The following is an 18,884-nucleotide window of genomic DNA, read 5'->3' as shown; positions in this document are numbered from 1 at the left end:
TAGATTTATATGTAAGTGCCACTTTTAGTGGTAGTCGAGTTTGTTAAAGATATTCGTCTCTGAAATGTGGAAGTTCATCTTATTATGAAAAGAGACTCATACGTTTATAATACTAAAATATTATCCTCTATCAGTAAATACTTAAATACTTAATTGCTGCCCAAGATTTAGCAAAAACATTGGCGATCATTTAGTATCAAAAATATTATGATATCCCTGATCATGCAACAACTCCGCTATACTATTTTGGTGCATGCACTTATGGGGCGGTTCTGTCCTCCCGAGGGCCTGAACAAGCGTTACAATTTTTAATTTATGCTATGGTGTGCTTTACACGATTTTAAATCATATTAGCTCTGCTTTCATAAGCGGAGCATTTCAAACAAAAAAAATATCTAACAAAAAAAGCATCAGTTTGTTTTAGGCGTTGACTTCATAATCAAGAAGAGGGACAAGCATTTGCAATTAAACAGATAATTAATTATTTTCGTAATAACCGATGATGGTATCAACAATTCCACCTTCACCTCAAATATAATGTCTTCATCGCCGTCAGCGATCAGCAACGACATTAAAAAAGTAACGCACAGACAACGCTCAGCTACGTGTGAGTGATGGGCAAAAAGACGCAAAAAAAAAGGTTGAAACACATAAAACACATAACGCAATATGATATATGCAGATAATTTTCATTAAATCAAATAAAAAATGTTGCAGTGCAAAAGTCGAAATCGCATTGGAAAATCACCAAAGTGCATATTTGTGCATGTGTATTATAAAATAGCGCTGAAATGGTGAAATATTAAATTTTATTCATAACTTAAAGCTTACAACACAGACGAAAACCAAGCGAAAAGAGAAAATATCACCCGCTTCTTGCATTTCAAATCTGCAAATCAAAATTTGGCATAGATAAGCACATAGCAACAACCATATACAGCCTGCGACAGACAATAGCTTTTACCGGCTTGGACTATTTTCTTTTTCTCTTTGGGTATTCATTTTATTAAAAAATTTCGTGCATTTATAACATGGATAAGATGCGTAATATCGTTAAAGAAAATAATTATAAAAAATTAACGGGATTTTTTAACAACTTCAAACTTGCACTTTGTTGTACTAAAATTTAATAAGGTATAAAGCTGCGGTCGGCGTAGTCGAATCGGTTGGTGCGTGACTACCATTCGGAATTCACAGAGAGAATGTTCGGTTCAAATCTCGGTGAAACATCAAAATTAAGAAAAATATTTTTCTAATAGCGGTTGCCCCTCGGCAGGCAATGGCAAACCTCCGAGTGTATTTCTGCCATGAAAAAGCTCCTCATAAAAAATATCTGCCGTTCGGAGTCGGCTTGAAACTGTAGGTCCGTCCATTTGTGGAATAACATCAAGACGCGCACCACAAATAGGATGAGGAGCTCGGCGAAACACCCATAGAGGGTGTACGCGCCAATTATATAAATATATATATATATATATATATAACTGCGTACCAAAACTCTTTCTAGAAATTATAATTAAAAACCGGAAAAATGGTATAGCAAGTTTGGGGATTTTTTCCACTTTTTTTATAGAATGTTCCAACTGAATTTATACGCTGTTTGTTAGACAATGAGCTGTAGTTTGATAAATAATAAATAATTAATATTAAGAGAACAACAAAAAATAGTCAAAACTAGTGAAAATGTTGATGTGTTATCGTTTTGTCGCGAAGTGTAGGTGTATGCATGCATGCTCAGATCACTTTCGTGAATATAGGTTATGTTATTCGTACAAATTGATTAACATGCCAATCTTAGTGAACAAACAATAGACGAGACGTTCCGTAGATTCAAAGATGAACTGCATATAAACAAATTCGAATTGCTGCCAACACTAACCCTAGGACCACACAAAATCAAAAATCATTATAACAACAATTTGAACACGAATTCATATTTGTGTTGACAACAACAGTTACCAATGCATAGGTACCCACATTTTTATACCAACAAGCAACAACATACCAACAAAAAACAAAAAAAACGAAAACAACGGTAATGGTCTCAAGGTCGTCGAGCAAATGAGTTAATTCGGCGAATGCGCGTAAGCACCGAAGACGTGCGCGCGTGTGTGCGTATGAGTGTGTATGGTAAAACGCTGCAGACGGTAAAACCGATAGTTACGCAGGTAAAATTTTGTATTTTTTCTCTTTTTTCTTTTTTGGTATTTCGCATTTCACACAATGTCAGTAAAACGAAAGTATGGCAGTCAGTAAAAAAAGTTCGAGTGCCACTTTAAACTGGAGCATCAGCTATTTTGACTGGAAAAGATGCACATCTACGTACACGTAAGTATGTCAACAGCTTTGTAACTGTCTACTGGAGTTTTATTTCATTAACAGTACCATTTTCCTTTTATGTAATCGCTGTTAGATCTGGCCAATTATTTTCCATTTCTGCAAAGTTGAAAACACCATTAGTTTATAATATAAACTATTGCAACTGCATCTATACGAGTGTATGCAAATAAAATTGAATTGTAAGTGCGTGATTTGAAAGGAAATGGAGCTTTATGCAACATTAAGCTTCCTTTCGGTAGATCAGCAGACAATATACATATAACGCACGCAGTGCGACAATCAGGCTAAACCTTCTAAGTAAGTGATAAAACACGTATTATGGTCACTGTAAAATCCTGGCTGGCACTTTGGGGCTTCCCGGACTGGTGGACTATGCACTCCCGCCTACACTGGCCATTATAGCGTTTATAACGCTCCTACCGTCCAGGGAAGAGTGACAATGGAACGACGTTAGACAGGGCGAGTCCATCCATGTATACACAGATGGATCAAAGAGGTGTATACTCCGAACATCTGGGGATCTCCTTTAGTTTTCGGGTCCCCGACTTCTGTAGCGTATTTCAGGCTGAACTGACGGCATTAATGAAAGCCTCGACATTGATACAGTGTGATGCGATATCCGGAAATGATATCTACAGTTTAACTGATAGCCAAGCGGTGATAAAATCCCTCATAAAACAGTCGGCAACCTCCAAAGTAGCCATCGAATGACGCACATCTATTAACGAGATTGCAGAGTCATTTCCTCTAAAAGTAACATGGATGGTAGGGATACCCCTTAAAATATGCAAGGTACTTATCCTTGAAGAAGCGGAGTACCTCAGAGTAATACTGGGCAGCAAATTGCTGTGGAAGCACAATGTTGAGGAGAGGGCGAAAAAGGCCAGTAATGCGTTGTACGCATATAAAATAATGCTGGGCGTTACTTGGGGTCTATCACCCTCTCTGATGCATTGGTGCTACACGGCAGTAGTTAGACCGATACTGCTGTATGGGGCCTTAGTATGGTGGAATGCGACAAGAAAACTGACATACTTAATGCCACTGGAAAGCATTCAACGACTCGCTGCTCTGTTCATAACAGGAGCGATGAAAACCAGTCCAACGGTGGCGCCGGAAATGATACTCAGCATGCCACCTATTGACCTTATGGCGGAAAACCTGGCAGCGAAATCCGCGAGGAGGCTAGTGGCTGCGGGAGTATTCACCTGCAGAACCTTCGGTCACAGATTAATGAGAAAGTGGAGCTCAGGTTGCACGGACTACATGACTCCGTACTTTAATTGGGAGAGAAGGTTTTGCACTACAATTGAAAAGGAGGGATGGCACAAAGGCATGAAGCCTGGCCATAGAACTTTTCACATCTATACAGACGGCTCTAAAACTTTAGATGGAGTGGGAGTGGGTATTTACTGCTCAAAGCTAGGGATAAGGCAGCCTATCAAGCTGCCAGACCACAGTAGTATTTTCCAAGCGGAATTTTTTACTGTGAGGAAAGCCGCAGAGCTAGCCTACACAAGAACAAGAGAGAACTGAACAATTAATATATACGTAGACAGTCAAGCAGCAATAAAAGCTCATATTGTATTAAGTCCAAAAATGTTCGACGGCGCAGGGAGCCCATAGAAAGGCTAGCCGAAAACAGTGGGCTGCATATCTACTGGGTACCTGGTCACAAACGCATTATGGGAAATGAAATAGTAGATGAGATAGCAAAAAGTGCTGTGAGAGTACCTTTTAAACAAGAGAACGACATACCAAGACCGCTAAACACAATATACAACGAAATGGACGACCACATGAAAAGGCAAGTGGAAGCTAGGTGGACTAATCTGACCACATGCAAAACAGCAAAAGTCATGTGTAGAACTAACGACAAAAAACTGACTCAATTCGTACTTACGCTCTCGCGAAAGGACTGCAGAACTATCATAGGTATGCTTACAGGTCATAATCTATTGGCTGCACATGCGTACAAGATAGGGACTGCTAACACGGACGAATGCAGGAAATTCAGAGAGGATGTTGAGAAAACTTTAGAACACCTTCTGTGCGTTTGTCCGGCATTATTAAAAACGCGAAAAAGATGCCTCGGAGCCCTCCTGTCTGAGGTTCTGGAGGACGTCTCAAAAACGGAGCTCCCAGCTCTACTTAGATTCGCCAAAAGCACTGGCATCCTACATGATGTCTACTTTAGGTATTCGTAGAGGTCGGTCTCCATCTGGTATCGCTAGGGACCAAAAGGTCTGTGCGTGGCTTATTGCCAATCAGGCTAACCTTACCTAACCTATCTTTGAAAAAATTGAGTAATGAAACCACCTGCAGAATCGGCCGACAACTGTGGTCAACTCTCAATGCTAAACGCACAGAAGCTCTGCTAAGCCAAAGTAATCATAGTCTTAGCACACTGATTTCAGTCATAGCGGGGCACTGCCTAATAGGTAAACACGCCCAAAAAATGGGTGTGCAAACACATGACTTCTGTAGAAGTTGTCTACATGAGGAGGAGGAAGACATAATCTCGCACCTACTGTGTCACTGTCCTGCTCTATCCAGATGTAGGCTTACTATTCTTGGTAAACAATTTTTTAATGACTTGGAAGATCTCAACTCTGCAGAAATCAGAAATATTCTAAAATTTCTGAAAGGCACACACTGATTTTAGCAGAGATAGGGACAAGTTCCCTACGCGGCATCACAATGGGCAATGAGCCTGAGTGTGTACCACAGCACAACCGCTTCTACCTAACCTAACCTACGCGTATGTGGTCGTTTGTAAATAAGCAAAACTGCATATTTAATACACCTTTATATTTTTTTCTTCCAGTTTGTCCAGGATACTCGGCGCACCGACTGAACAATTTTTTAATAACACTTTGATTGAAGTCATTGTCAGGACTGAGTAGATTTATACAATTTATACGATACTAATCGATTAGATCCAGATTTGATGGCATTTGTGGATATATAAATTCAAATCCAAGTTTTTGGCAAGCACTGCCAAATCGCCATGAAAAAGCTTCGCATGAAAACCTAAGGGCATCAAAATGCACTACAGAATCTCTGGTTTTCCACCGTGAATTTACATATGTGCATAAATTTAAGCACATACTTATTTATGTTACATATTGGACGTTATCGTAAATTTTCCCAAAAATTCAATTTTTGTAAGCTTGATAGTAATTGAAGGTGAGGTCTAATTTTCACCCCGTGTCAGCCATCTAGCGCTCTTTAATAAGCACATGATGTCCTCTTGGAAAAGATATTTTTTATTTCAGAACAAATTCTATCGAAAAAATACTCAAACGCATAAAAATTAAAACTTTTGTTACAAAAGCTAGCAGACAATACAGTTTTAGTTGCGCCACAAAACATGAGCAAACGAGGGCGTTAAATTTGTCTATGTCCCAAAAGACAAAATATATAGAATTAAAAAATTGAGTAAAATCAGCCGGCACTTAAGGAATGACGTCAGTCAGTTACTTTCTGTTAGCTTAACAACTTGAAAGAGCCAACCAAAACAAGTATTGTGCTTGGGACAAAATGCATAGACAATATAGCATGTTTTTGTGGGAAACGTTTAAATTTTAAAATATGTGTTCTCAAATCTTTTGTGAAACGCATCGAAAGCTGCAGAAATTGTTAAATTCCAATAATTTAGTTGAAAATACTAAGTTAAGGTACAATATATTTTATTTCTGCATGGCTACGAGTTTTTGAATTAGGATATTCATCTTTCTAGTACCTGAAAAAAATAGCAAATTTCGGAAGCATTACTAAATTAAAGCTTTACAAATAAAAATACAATGATATACAATATATGAAGAATTCGGTAACTAAGCACATATAGTTGTCATTCATATGCACTGTCAATATATTGGGTTGACAACTAATCAAATCAAAGACAATTTTTTCATTTAACTAAATGACTTTATTCTGTAATGGGCAATACATTTTGATCAATGACCTTTTTCCTGCATTGTTTAATTTCGTTGATTTCGTTGAAATCGAATTGATCGTTCGTTTGGGTGGTAAGACCTCAGTAGACAATTCCATTGTAATCACATGAAACTGATAACAAAACCTTCTCTTGATCAATATCAGCTTTTGATGTTGTTTGAGTTGATTCACCTGGCCTGCTCCACGATCTTTTCCGCTTGATATTGTTGTAAACAACACATTTTTCATCGCCAGTTATCAGTCGTTTTAAAAGTGGATTATTTCCATTACGTTTCTTTTGCAAATCTCAGCTGTTAAAGCGTTGCGTTAAATGTGTTTCTTTCAGTTCGTGAGGAATCCATGTATGTTTTTGAACACAGCCAAGTTATTTGAAGTGATTTTCATTGCATGTATGTGATACATGAAGCTTCTCTGCAATCTCACGTGTTGTACTGTGACGATCCGAATCGATTATTGCTTTGATTAGAGCGTCGTCAACTTCCGCTGGCCGACCAAAGTTCTTTTCATCTTTGAGTGAAAAATCACCAGAACGAAATTTGGCAAACCAATTTTGACACTGCCGTTCTTTAAGGGTTTCGTCACCATAAACAGCACGCAACTTTTTATGAGCTTGCGATGCGGTTTTCGCTTTGCGAAAATAAAAAACCAAAATATGACGAAAATGTTCCTTTTGATTTACCATTTTTCAAGGAACGCCAAACGAAAACTACGCAACCGATGAAAAAATTTTTCTTACTGATTGATAGCTGAATTGTCTACTATCAAATAACAAAATGTTTTTACATTTGTACTACGTACGTAAACCTAAAAATTCTACTGTAGCCATCTATGAGTGAAATCCGCAATTACTTAGTAGGGACAAATCCACAAATTAGCAGCCTTCATAAAATAACATAAAATTAGTATCTGGCTTACATCGAACTTTTTTTCAGTATTTTACTACCTTTTCAGAAGGCAGGTAAGCTTATGTCACTTTTTCCCTTACTTCCAAACTGCATCAATGCATTGAGTAACATCCGAAATCAGCTGTCAAACTTTACACAACCTTTTACTATAGAATCATGAGATTGGGTATAACAAAAAATAAGCTGAACAAATTTTGAGTATTTGCTGTGAAAATTTCTTGAAAATATGTGTACATTTATCGTATATAACATAAACGTATTTTTATGATTAATTAATCACCCCAAATTAGTCTCGCGAAATTCCATATTATTAGCATAAACTGTGTTAAATAGCTACAGTAAAGGGACTTACTGACAAATTTTGATAATTTATTTATTTTCTTAATTAATATTAATATTTTTTCATCGAAACATTCATATAGTTCATTCTTCAACAAAAATCATATAAATCCAAATATCACACTTTGTTCAAATATAAAAAAAATCAATAAGTTTTCATCACAAATTTAAATTTCGCAATCAAAATTTTTAGAAAAGTTTTGTATACGCAGTTTTATAGCCCATTGACTTTTTTATAAGAAACTGCACGTTGACGTAGCTCAGAAATTGCATTGCTTTTTGAAATTTTTTTTACTGATGGTGTTGGATGTTTTCTTCCATATAAACAATTTTGAGTATTCATTACTCGCAGGAAGTGCACAAGATGTGTAAGAATTGTGAAAAATTAATACGATTTTTATGCCATTTTCAACTCACACTTTTTTGCATAAAAATTAAGTGTACTGTAATTTTCAAAAAATTCTGATTAAGAGGTTAGGGGTAATCAGAGGCCCGAAAAATAATGATTTTCAATCATTATTCCTTGCTAGTCAGTTGCTTTATTTTATAAAAATAAGAACATAGCATTAATACATCATATTTTGACTTGACTTTAGTAAAATTTTAAACAAAAAAAATTAATAATTCTAAAAGTTATCGCTCTTTGTGTGGAGCCCGTTTCTCCAGAAGTCCCTTGCGGTGATTATCACAAGTCCTTGGAAATTCATCTAAAATTAATCGGACAAGAGAAATTAGTTGTATTAATATATAATCTTGTGCTTGATCGAAGCTTTTTATCAAAATTAACAATACGGTGGCCTCAGGAAATATTTTTCAGATTTTCGAAAAAAAACCGACAATTAATTGTTAAAAAAATCGAAATTTTCGAAAAATAAAAAATCCTTCGATCAGGCATGAGTTTTTTATGTTCTTCAAAATATGAATTTTATTGAAATCTACCAAGCGGTTTTTAAGTTACAGTGATCACCAGTTCAAAAAACAAGTTTTGAGAAAAACGCATTTAAACTTTTGCTATCGATTCATATAGAGTTATAAGAATTATTTAATTACTTACACTGTGTCATCTATTCCTGAGCCATATAATAGTTCATCAGTCGTCATAGCAACTTCCAAAATGTTGATTTACTGTTGCCTACATCAAAATGGGCGTGCATAACAATAAAATCCGAGAAGTCGATTGCTGCTGCTACTTGCCCTTGAACGCTCCGGAGCGCTCGAGTACCCTTTGTTAATTGTTGAATAACTTGAAAATTATTTGTCGGATTCACTTCAAATTTTCACGCAATATATCTAAGGTACTAAACTTAAAGAAAATGCAAAAAAAGTACAGTTTTTTGAAAATTCTGACTACTCCTTAATATGTATGGAAATTTGTAGACTTTTTATAATCTGCAAAAAGTTTGGAACTTAGTTGTTATAGTAGAATAATCTGTATTTTTCATAAAAAAATTATTAAAATAAAATAAGAAACAAATAAGTTGTCCTAACTTGTCCACAAGTCATTCTGTGACTTAACACAGAATGGCCATTAATACTTCAGTTCAAAATTACTTCTAATTAATTGTGTTGGGTCTTATATTTCCCTACTTCAATCCATAGCTTCACTTGTACTGAAGTTTTATGCGAATTTCTCATAGTTTATGGGCAGCGGAAGGTTATGAAAGTTAACCAAATCGGTTGGGTTTCTGTGAAACTGTAATGAATTATGATTTTCAAAAATGGAAAAATGTACTACGTAAATTTTTTGAGAATATTTTGTAACAATATTAATTAATCGGACCACTATGTTAATGATTTATTTATGCTTTTTCTTCCAGATTTCCATTTTACGAACATGAATGTGTATGTATATATGTATGTATTTCTTTTTTTGAAAGTGATATGAAGTATTACACTTGAAATCCATCCTCCATGCCTGTAAATATTTCATTGTCAACTTCCTGACCTCACAGCTGCAACCTGTTTTTTCGCTCATGTCGCATTTGATTACCTGAAATGGCAGCGTCAGCATTAAAAAAACGAAAGGGACTTCATGCAACGTTTGCGTACGTGCAGATGCACAAATTAAATAGCCTTGGGATGCTTATCAGATTCCATGAAACTAGATTTGCACTTGCTTCCATTTCATTTTTATTAGCATTTTCAAAATAATTAAATGGCATATCAGTTATTTTAAGCACTTCGGTCAATCATCTTTAATTAAAACTATCTTTTGATTAGTTATACCCCGCATCTTATTTAATTTATTATTATTTAATTTGTATGCAAATGCACTGCTCTTGAAATGTCAACGGAATAAAGCATATTTTTATTAAAAATTTCCATTTTATTTTTAACACCAAATTCGTTGACATTAAGGTCTCTATGGAATGTTATGGATATATAAATGTATATGGATACATGTGTGAGAAACTATCATACTTTGACCTTCTGCAAAAAATATGCAACATTGCAAAATTGCATTTTGGGCGTCATAACGCGGGGTTCATGCAACTTTTTTCTTTGTTTCTCATTAAAAAGATATACCTATACGACATCGTTGCTTTGATGTTTCATATGATTGACTTCTTTTCGACATTTCGCTGCTTCTTTTTACATATTTCGCAACTGACGCTTTGTCCACAAAATCTATTAGCAAATATCAGCAATAAAATTAGTTATGTCATTTACTTACTTAAGAGCGGCTATAAATTTTTGATTTTTTATTTGTATTTATTTTAGACCCATGGCATATTTTGATGAATATCTACTTCTTCAAATGCAATTATATTGAATTTTTATTTATTCAGTTACAGTGTTTGATGGCATTATTTATTGAATATTTAAAAGGTTAATTTGGTATTTGTTGTCTTCAGCAAAATATTATTAATTTTTATTTATTTTATGTAGTAACAATTAATTAGTAGTTATTACACTTGCATTACCTAGCTTGCATTACCACTTGCCGGTACCTAGCGGTCGCTGTGGACACAAAAGACAATGAGGTCAAAGTGCAAACCTCATAAAGTATCTATCTGACCGTCGCCGTAGTGCAATGGATTGGTGTGTAACTACAGACTATTGTATGTACTATTCGGAAGTGCGCAGGTTGAAACTCCTGGTCCACCAAGTAATAGAAAAGGTATTTTTTCTAAAAGCGGTTGCTTCTCAATAGGTAATGGCAAACCTTCCGGTGTACGAAAAAATCCTCATAAAAAATCATTTGCCATTCGGAGTCGGGTCGGCTTAAACTGTTGGTAACTCCATTTGGGGAAAAATTTTCAGACGCACTCCACAAATAGGAGGAGAGGCATACGCGCCAACAAGTTATATATAACCTTCACACTCTCCAGTGATTCAAGAAATATATATACATACGCTTATAAATGTATATAAGTATATAACTGTTAGCTATCTGGGCTTTTGGCTAAAAATCGGAAGAGCCAACTGAATATAAAAAATACTTTAACTTATTGGTAAATTCATGGCTGTATGAGGTTAATGTGAGGTTAAGGTGGAAAAATTACAAAAATTTCATGTTTTAATGTTAGAAATAAATTTCAGCAATCTTCATATAATCCAAATAAATTAGGTCAATAAATTTTCAATATTTTATTTATTATTTTATAATTTTGTTCTTTATATTTTTTTATTTTTTGTCAAAGGTTTTGTTAAGGGATTCAAGAAAAGCACATACACGGAAATCGGCAAATTTTACTCCGAAGTCTCGACGTAGGTGATGCATAAACGATCTCGAAGAAGGATATTTATATTTCTCATAGCGTCGAATCAATAATAACAAGGGTTAAAAATAATTATTGACTTTTTATCCAAGAGCCAGATCCTCCAGTGCCTATGAAAATTTTTAATTAATTTGAAACCATCCGATTTGTGTAAACTCTAGTCGAATTCCACTAATAAAAGTCACCTTTTCCTAAATTTCAGAAAAGATTTTCACTTACAGCTCTGTAATTATGTTTTCTTCTCTAGCTATAGTGTCGCATTTATTAAGCATCATTTTTCTTTCTCAAATTGTTCTACGAGGTGTGTTAAAAAAATAGGGCGAATTTTTAGTTTTCTAAAAAATTATTTATTTACTCATCAATTTCTATTCTATTTCCCACAAAATAGTTTTCCCCGTTTTTCCAATCCTCGAGGCAGTTCTGATATGCACTTTTTGGTATGTCCATCAGGTCTCTCAGCGATTCGGTTTTTATCTCCTCAATCGTCGCAAAACGCCGTCCCTTCACGGGTATCTTAAATATTGGGAAAAGGAAAATCTGGTAAATACAATAGCTGAGGCATTATAATGTTGTAGACCAAATAAGCTCTCACAAGCAAAGATGAGTGAGTAGGTGCATTATCACGGCGTAGCTTTCGTATTGCTTCACGCACTCCTTATTTACTTTAAGACCTTGTGGTAAGAACTTCTAATGCTCTACGCCATGGTAATCGAAGAAACCAGTGAGCAAAATTTTGACATTTGATCGCACTTGGCATGCTTATTTTTTGTCTTGGCTCTCCTGAACTCTTTCATTTGGACGATTGGGCTTTAGTTTCGATGTCATAACCATATACCCATTACTTGTCGCCAGTTATAACCCTTTCAAGCAAATCTGAATCATAGTTGACGTCATTCAACAATCTCTGAGCCACTGCCACACGCTTCAGGCCCAAAATTTCCAAAAAGATTGCATGGCATGAGCCCACCGATATGTCGACATCCTCAGAAACTTCTCTAATTGTGATTTGACGATTCTCCATAACAATTTTTTTCACTTTCTCAACATTTTCATCGTTTGTTGATATGCTGGAGCGTCCACCGCGAGCGTCGTCATTCACATCTTCACGACCTTCTGTGAAAAGCTTGTACTACATGTAAACATTTTCTTGACCCATGGCACGCTCACCGTATCCTACTGCCAACAGTGCTTTTAAGCACTTAATTCGATTTCTTACACAAAAATCGCCGAACACGCAAAACACTTGCCCCCTTCCGCTGATATTTGTTTACCTGTGTACACAAGTTCATCAAAATAGTTGTACGAAAATTTTAGTTGTTACAAAAAATTGAAGTAAATCGTTCTATTTCATCACATTTAATATGTCTACATATTCTGGAATCACAGAAATTCTGTATGCAAATCCGGCAGCTAAAACCGGTGGTAAAGAGTCAATAATTAAATATTTGTAGTCATACCTTCTACTCAAATATGAACGAGACGGTATCAATAAAACGGTTCGCGGATGACATATGGCAAAAATAAATTTTTTATTTTTTGGTAGGACTGTTATAAGCTTACATGGCAAATTTCAGCGTGATATGTCACATAGTTTGTTTTCTGTGCTACTGTAAACAAGTCAAGCTCGAGTTTGTTCTTCGGATTCTCTTTTATGACTTCAATTGTCTCAAAATGTTTTCCACGGAGCGGCAACTTGAGCTTGGGAAACAGGAAAAAGTCACATGGAGCCATATCAGGCGAATACGGTGCTTGCGGAACGATATTAACATTACTTTTGTTCAAATAATCGCGAACAAGACGTGATGTGTGAGCTGGTGCATTATCGTGATGCAAGAACCATGACTTGTTGTCCCACAATTCCTTCCTTTCAAGACGAATGTTCTCGCGCAAACGCTTTAAAACGTCTAAATAATATTCAGCGTTAACCGATCGGCCTTGCGGAAGGAACTCCGAGTGCACCACCCCTTCGTAATCGAAAAAAAACAGTCAGCATAACCTTAATTTTTGAGCGACTTTATCGTGGTTTTCTGGGTTGATGTACGGCCCTCTTTGAACGATTTGTACCACTGGAAAACACGTTCACGCGATAGAGCAGAGCCCCCATAAGTTGTCTGCAACATTTTTAAGGCGTCTGAAGTCGAAATTTTGTTGGAATGACAAAATTTCAAACATATTCTTTGTTGAACTTGAATTTCCATCGTTAAATTCGAAGAACACACTCGAGCTTGACTTGTTTACAGTAGCACAGAAAACAAACTATGTATGTGACATATCACGCTGAAATTTGCCATGTAAGCTTATAACAGTCCTACCATCCAAAAAAAAATTATTTTTGCCATATGTCATCCGCGGACCGTCTTACTGATACCGTCTCGTTCATATTTGAGTAGAAGGTATCAACGATCTTTGTGCATAGAAGCTTACCTTAATAATTAGTTAAATTATCAACCTCATTACAAGAACTTACAACCTTTGGGCCTACAAACTGTCATATTCGCCGCATTCAGCGGGCTACAAAAAATTAAGACTTTTGTTTGCCTTAGAATTGACCATACGTTACTATCCAGTCTGATCCCTTAAGTGGTCAAGATAAACTGACTTTACAACTTCACGTCTTTTAAATTCATGCCCTGGATTAAGTCAAATCAGAACCACAAAGCGTCGGCTGTGTTTTGCAATACAGATGAAAGTTAATAAATATTTCTCTCGTATGTCTGTATTTTTTATTTATTTTCTTATTTCATTTCATCATTTATTCGCTTCAAAATTACTATATATGTATATGCACATATTTGCCATCACATCCACCAATACCATACAAATACATAGGGAGATAGCATATGTAAACCCGAAGACCACAGTCGCCAATGCTTTTGCTATTTTGCTAGATATAACTATATTTATTATAGGTATATTCTCTTATATTAAATAATTAATTTATGTAAGTGTTGCATTTGTCTTATTTTATTGCCATATGAAAACGCAACATTTTCAAAAGACGTCTGGTAATATTTTCGAAATGTCCACAATGACAAGAAATTTTTTTCGAGAAAAGGAAACAATATAAGTATAGAGAAGAGAGAGTATAGAGAATAAGAGTATAGAGAACTCAGAGAATATGACCAACTCTCAGCAATTTTGAAGGAAACAACTGTTTTTCTCTGTTTTCCTCACTCAACATGAGATTAGGCAGCGGTTTGTTTACAAAACTGAGATTGTGTTGGTGATATACAGGGTGGGCCAAATAAGACCTACTAATGTTAAGCTCAAATAACTTTTTTACTTTTTGACATATTTATTTTCCTCTTTTTGTAGGTTATAATTGAATTGTTGGAAATTTATTATGGAACTCTACCGCAAGACCACCAATACGCTATTCGTTTTACACAATTAGCCACACGAATTGATTTTTTAAAAAATATTTTTATGTCCGATTCAGCGCATTTCTATTTAAATGGTTATGTCAACAAACAAAACTGTAGATTGTGGGGCTCTGAAAATCCAAGGACAGCACACCAACATCAGTCGCACCCATCTAAATGTACTGTTTGGTGCGGTGTTATGGCCACTACAGTTAGCGGTCCATATTTCTTCGAAAATGAGGATGAAACGCCGGAACCGATTTCAGGAGCTTCTTACAGAAAATTGATTGAAAACTTTTTGCGGCTAATGGCGGAGCAGTATCCTAATTTGTGGTTTCAACAAGATGGAGCAACTGCGCATACTGCTAGGCAAACTATGTACCTGCGGCATGAAATTTTTGGCGAACGTCTGATTTCCAAAAATTCAGATTTCCCTTGGCCACCTCGTTCGCCAGATTGACTGCGCCCGACTTCTTTTTATGGGGATATTTAAAAGACAAAGTGTGTCTCAATAAACCAGAGACAGCTGAAGCAAAATATTCGAGACGCAATACTGAGCCTTCAACCAGAAACATTATGTGGTGTAATGGAAAACGCGTTCAAAAGAGCCAATATTTGTATCGAGGAAAAATGTTGGACATTTGTGTGATGTAATATTTCATACATAATTTCCATAAAACATATTCAATGTATAAAAACAATTAACCAAAATAAATGATTATTGCAAAAGTAATTTGTGTTTAACATTATTTGACCCACCCTGTACGATATACCCATTTTACTGCGTTGCCATCTGAAGAACGACTTATTGGAAGAGCGTTAGAATATTTATGAAATGAGCGGGTATAATTCTTCACCCGATGTTACTCTCACAACTTTTTTTTAGGATTCTGTCTTTATATGGAAGCCACATCACCCTTGATACATCAATCGACTTAAACAAATTCAAAAGAATGTGCCTTTCTTCGCCCTAAAATCGCTTAATTTTGCTTCATATGATGCAAGATGTGCTTCAATAACCTTGAAGCCTTTACAAATCAGAAGGAGTATTATAACATTTTGTTTTATCCTTTACTTCATCAGTACTTTAATCGGCTATAATCTTATTTTAAAAAGCATTTATTTTGATATTCCACAAAAACATTTACAGAGTAATTAATTAATGTTTTTGATAAGCGTGTTAAAATGATTACGCCTCTTATACACGAAAAAGGGAAGGGATGTGCAATTTAATGGCTGATCCTATGACATATTTCCTCTCCCCAATCACTTCCAATCTCCTCATTTAGGCTGCGCGCGGTGGTGGAGAGAACCTTCAGTGCAAAGGAAGGGAACAAATGAAATGAGGTGAGAAAAATCTGGTTAGAGGCTGGCGATCCCTTATCAGTCATAAATCATATTGCAACGAATCCAACAATATTGCCTCAGAGGAGGCAATGGTTCACCCAGGACTGTACTGCCAAGTGGATGATGACATCATACATTGAAAGAACTTAACAAAAATTCAAATTTTTCGGCTTTAGATTTTGGGTTTTTTGAATTAATCATATAGATAAGTATGTACGTACTATTACCGTAAAGTACTTTTTTTTTGTTTTTTTTGATAGCCTTTCAAAATTCATTTATTTTCAGATTTCTTCAAAATAACTAGATATAGTCGGTTTCTTATATATTTCTTACAATATAAATCGAAAATTTTTATATCTTTCTACAAGAAGAAAATATTTTGTTTGCTTTCTATCTTGAAAACATTCTAATTTTGCTGAAAAATGTAAGCATGAACGAAAGATAGCAAATTTCATTAGCCTTAATTTGGTATATCTCTCCTTCTGAATACTAGAAATTTTTAGAATCTATCTTTTTGACATGATAACGTCTTATAATTCTATGTAGCCGCCTGCACGCACGAAAAAATGCAGCGTTACCTTGCTCTGAGGCGTTACCTTGTTTGAACTGCAAGCGAGAGCATATGCCTTCTTCCTGTGTGCATGGTAATGAACCATTTCTCTGTTGAGAATAGGAAGGTGATAGGAAAAGCAGGAAATGAAAGGGAGTGTTTCGAGTGTAAAGTGTCTTGAAAAAGTCAAATCGATGATGGTGCCTCTTAGAGTTGTTGACTTATTAACGTCTGATGCACAATCGAAATTGAACATATATTTCATGAATTTAAATGTTTCGTAATTTTTCACGTTTTTGTAAATGTAACTTGATCAATTCCATTGCGATTCCATTTACGTCCTTCTCTATATCCATACAAAATATCTATCAAACAAATAAAATTAAAATTTTCTTTTGAAAAATGCAACCGTTCCATCAGCATTTTCTTATGAAGGTGTCACGTTAAACTATCGTCAGTAAACCGACTTTGCAGACAATCTCCTTTTTATTTTGTAGAACTTTTGCTAAAGTCAAGGCGAAACAAGATGCATTAATGATATGTTTTTATTTTTGAAAATAATGCAATTAATTGACTAGAAAAACAAAAAATGATTGAAAATCATCATTTTTTCGTGCCTCTGACTACCCTAACCCCTTTAAAAACTAAAAGTGGATGTGTATATGAGAAAAAATCGACAAATTTTCAGCAAAATGAAAAACGAAGTTTGAGGCAATTTTACATCTTATTTAATTCTTGTACAATAAAGTGAAGGTTTGAAGTGGCTCAAAGCTTGCGTTGATTTTTGATATTTTTTTTAATGTTGCGCATTTTCTCCGTGTAATAAGAATAATAATAACAATAAGAAAAAACTCGTTCTATAATTTAGCGGGATATATATTATTTCGCTACCTTATTCTTTATCAAATAACTAAATAATTTTATTTTTGCTTAGTCCTTAGTGTTTTCTAAATAAAATTTTGCCCATTACTGGTATCTTTGCAACTAATATCAGCTGAAAAATTAAATCGAGTTCTTTCCATAAGTCTTTCGAATATCCATCATTAAGCGTGACTGCCACACAAAAATGACAACATCCTAAAGAATTTGCAATTTTTTTGTTTATTATTATCGAATTGGGCTTGTATCCGTATTTAGTTTAAGAATAAGAAATATATAAAAACCGCCATACACAGATATTATGAGTATATTAACTAAACACTGATATCCATACGATATGACTTTACTCACCACAGTAGTATTTTAACGCAGTTCTGCTATCACCGCAAAATATTCAGATTACTATAAAAATTTTGCACAACACTAATATGGATGCGTATTATTGCATTTCAAAACATAAACACTAAAAAGGAGCTTCACATAAACACACCGAATTTACGCGCGACTGTATACGAAATTGTGCAAGCGTGAATCACAAAAATTTCCGCACCTGAATCGAGTGATCGGCGCAACTTTTTACACTAAATCCGCGTAACTAACTGCATCTTAAAAAAATAAAAATAAAACAATTTTTGACGGCAAAGCAAAAATTGGGCACAAAAAACAAAAAAACAAGTCCGAACACACTTTAACAGCTATTAGAGCATATATTCATATAAATATGTATGTATGTACAAATATATGTAACACTGCATGACGCTGAAGATGTGACCGATATCTTGGCGGTATTGCTGAATGCTGTTTATTGGTCAATTTGTCCAAACGCCTGGGAAACGGATTAATGACAATGAAATGAGAGCGTCAAGCGCATTGCAAAATTAACTAACAAACTAAAACGGGGCGCGTTTAGTTTTTCGCCACTTTGTTGCACGAATTTATAAAAATGTAAATAAATAAATAATTTTAAGGCAAATTCATTAACGATTGCAGTTACTGGCGGCGTGTCAATGTTTGAAGGGTGACGTAGTCACTTGTGAAAGACCGACGTATAACTGAGGCCACTTCAGCGCGCAACAAATTGCGCATGCGCATGCGACAATTCAATGAAAGTGAGGACTGTTGGGTGAAAAGTTAATATGCTGGTATAGTGGCAAACGTGTTATATGTGAATGTAGGTAATTACTTCACAACAATGCATACTTGTGTAAATACATACATAAATACGTATGAGGAGCGGAGAAATACAAATAAAGAAAATAATGCCAAAGAAAGACTCAGCCAAGTGTAAAAGCTTATGGTGAAATCAAAACGAACTAGAGAAAGTAAGACGTGATATGATGAGGTAGAAAATATAATCAGAATAATTTTAAAAATCAAAACAAAATATTTAAGAGCGAGAGCGATAATGAGTTTTACACGCGCGGTGGAATTCGATATAGCTGATGCCACTGGAATGTACATTCGATTGCCAATTGCTTTC

General features: G+C 35.2%; 1 protein-coding gene across 1 annotated transcript in view; it reads right to left on the bottom strand.

Annotated features, from left to right (window-relative positions):
* The window catches only part of LOC129238203 (uncharacterized), a 69,671-nt gene extending 51,681 nt beyond the window's left edge, over window positions 1–17,990 (bottom strand). Inside the window, exon 1 of the mRNA XM_054873245.1 lies at window positions 17,756–17,990. The gene's annotated coding sequence lies outside the window, so the exon portion shown is untranslated. The remainder of the gene's footprint in view (window positions 1–17,755) is intronic.
* Window positions 17,991–18,884: the final 894 nt, after the last annotated feature.

This window comes from Anastrepha obliqua, chromosome 2 (assembly GCF_027943255.1).
Source record: "Anastrepha obliqua isolate idAnaObli1 chromosome 2, idAnaObli1_1.0, whole genome shotgun sequence".
Classification (NCBI taxonomy): Eukaryota; Metazoa; Arthropoda; class Insecta; order Diptera; family Tephritidae; genus Anastrepha; species Anastrepha obliqua.
The sequence above is the reverse complement of the archived record's forward strand: the minus strand, read 5'-3'. Positions and strand labels throughout refer to the sequence as shown.